The 2622-nt window shown below is 48.9% G+C and overlaps 1 protein-coding gene and 1 long non-coding RNA gene across 7 annotated transcripts in view; one reads left to right on the forward strand and one right to left on the reverse strand.

Moving 5' to 3' along the window:
* The window catches only part of ERC1 (ELKS/RAB6-interacting/CAST family member 1), a 539371-nt gene that overhangs the window by 76234 nt on the left and 460515 nt on the right, over window positions 1-2622 (forward strand). The window lies entirely within an intron of this gene.
* LOC109296226 overlaps window positions 1-2622 on the reverse strand; it is a 22101-nt gene that overhangs the window by 14987 nt on the left and 4492 nt on the right. The window contains exon 2 of the long non-coding RNA XR_002096926.1: window positions 804-808. This is a non-coding gene — a long non-coding RNA (uncharacterized LOC109296226). The remainder of the gene's footprint in view (window positions 1-803; window positions 809-2622) is intronic.

Below are 2622 nucleotides of genomic sequence, written 5' to 3' on the forward strand. Positions count from 1 at the left end.
TTTTTTTTTAATGGGCTGTTTGATCTCATACAGAGCCATGACACTAACAGCAGACTTAAATCAGTCATAATTACCTTCAGGATAATTGCTAAGGATATTATCATACAAAATAATATTAGAGTCTGTGGTATATTTTTATCTGAATAAATCTTATCAATTTCTACTTAGTTTAACACTGTTTTCTTGAAGCATGCAAGAGGTATGGATTTATCTCCATTTTTAAATTAAAAATGCACAAGGTAAAGATATTAATTTAAGCAACTTGCTATAAACTTTGTAACAGGGAAGGAAGTAGAGAAGTGATTTTAGTAGTAGTTTTTAACTGTTTTTGCTCTGAATCAGTTTGTCTTTTTTTATTTTTGAAAAAGGTGCCAAAGTGTTTTTTATTGTTTATATTGTACTAGTATTAATGGGCTCTTGCCCCTTTGTGCTGTGTGCTGTCCAGGCATGACAGTTTCAGCCCTAAAACATTTATAATCTATGGCAGTGGTCACCAACCCATCAATCCTGATTGACAGAATGATCCTGGAGTCTCTTTTGGTTGATCCTGGGCTGAGAGAGAGCTGGGCATGCACGTTATGTGCACACCCGCCCCCACAGCCCCAGCAAGTCAGTCTGTGGGGCAGAGGAGGGACGGAGGCCAGGTCGAGGCCAACACAGTGAGCAACTGACTGTGTCGCCCAGTCAGAAGCAGGGAGAGGTAAGCAGGACCCAGGTGCTGGCTGGATTGGAGCTCAGAGTGTTCCTCCAGGAACACGGGGGGGGCTCCCCCCCATTTCTGCAGGGCCAGAGGCTGCTGCCACTGCACCTTGAGCCCTGCTGCAGCTGGCCATGTGGGTGTAGCTCAGCTCAGCCATGGGGACTTGCGTGGGGGTGACCCCGGCCCAGCCAGGTCTGGGAAGATCTGGTCAGCCAGGGGCACGTAGGGGAGCTCCCACCACTGGATGCAGCCTGGTGGAGGCCCTGGGGACCCATGGCCACCCATCCTGTGCTTGGGACGAGGTACCTGCTGCTGCAGGCTGCCCACTGTGCCCAGAGCACAGGTGGGGGAGGGGAATGGACCCCCAGGGTGTCCAGTGGCAGGAACCTCCCCATACACCCGTGTACATGTGCTATGCAACTCAGTATGGTACTTCTATCTGGATTACATACCCAAGTCTCTTCTGACAGAGAAAAAAGCTTGTGCATGCAGTGTGATCACTGAGTCCTGCCCTAGCAGAATGCAGAGGTTAGTGACACTCAAACATTTGAAAAGCAGGAAATGGAAAGTTATGGTATGTGCCAGCATAGCCTTAACTCTGCCTTGGTGAAACTGGCAATAGCCACTGTAAATTTATTTATACAGCCCATCTACAATCATTACATTAAGTGTGCCTGAATTGAAACGTGTTGAGAGGTAGCTTCAGCATCTAGCCAGAATCTGTGGTGCAAGGAAAACTGTTGGGGGGTAGGGGTGGTTAGTGAATTTCCTAGTTGTTGGAATGGAGACGGGGAGAATGTTTGTGTTTAGGAATTAATGATAACTGAAGCAGTTATTGTCATATAGCAATGGTGGCCAAACCATGGCTTGCCGGCACGTTTCTTGCGGCTTTCTGGGACTTCTCTGCCGAAGCCCTGGCCACTTCTCCCTGAGGTGGCTCTGGGGGACCCTGGGCTGCGGCCTTGAGGAGAAGTGGGCAGGGCTTTGGCAGAGAAGCCTCCCCCCTGCCTCCCTGCTCTGCAGCCGCAACCCTTACCCCATGGCATGCTCCCGGAGTGGCTCAGTGGTGGTGGGGGTCACCTCCACTTTGGGGCATTCAGCACCCCCTCGCCCCTTGCTTTCCGGCTTTGGTGAAGGATTGGATCTGGCTCCCAGAGTGAGTAACTCTGGCCACCCCTGTCATATAGGTTTGCATTTGGTATGCTGTTGTGGCTTGGTAATAAGATCTAGCTCTTGTGTAGCACTTTTCATCAGTAGATCTTAAAAATGCTGTGGAGCATTATCCCCACTTAACAGATGGAGACACTTTGGACTGAAGAGGTTAAGTGATTGGCAGGCAGATGGTGGAGCCAGGAATAGAACCAGGTCTCTTTTATCCCAGTCAAGTGTCCTTTCCACTACACCACTTTGTGATTCCAAAGTGCCGTACATTGTTAGAGTACAATGAGATATGTGCACTTCTTTGAAATGTTTAGACTACCGTGTTTGCCCAAATCCAAGATGACCCTTATTTTAAGATGTCCCCCTAATAATTAGATTATATCCATGGAGAATGTATATATTTATTATAATTTTCCAATGTATAGAAATGAATTATTGGAGAATCATCTTACATTTGTTCCCACTACCACAGCAGTGGGGGCAGGTGTTGGAGGTCAGGTGGTGAGGAAAGTAGTAAAGGGACAGAGGGTGCAAGGGGAAGTGGGGAGGCAAGCAGTAGGGCAGGTAGGGAGAAACAGGAGGATAGGCTTTAGGGGTGCAGGTGGTAGAGGAGGCAGGTAGCTTGCTCCCTCTTGTCTGTTCCTCTCTGCCATTTGCCCCCCTTATGCCTGCTTCACCACAGCCTCAGGCCCACTTTTCTCCTGTCTCTCTCCTCTTCCCCATCTCCTCCCCCCACCCCACTCCTGCAGCCTCTGCCCCCT

Source organism: Gavialis gangeticus, unplaced genomic scaffold (genome assembly GCF_001723915.1).
Source record: "Gavialis gangeticus isolate Ggan-Ray unplaced genomic scaffold, GavGan_comp1, whole genome shotgun sequence".
NCBI lineage: Eukaryota > Metazoa > Chordata > Crocodylia > Gavialidae > Gavialis > Gavialis gangeticus.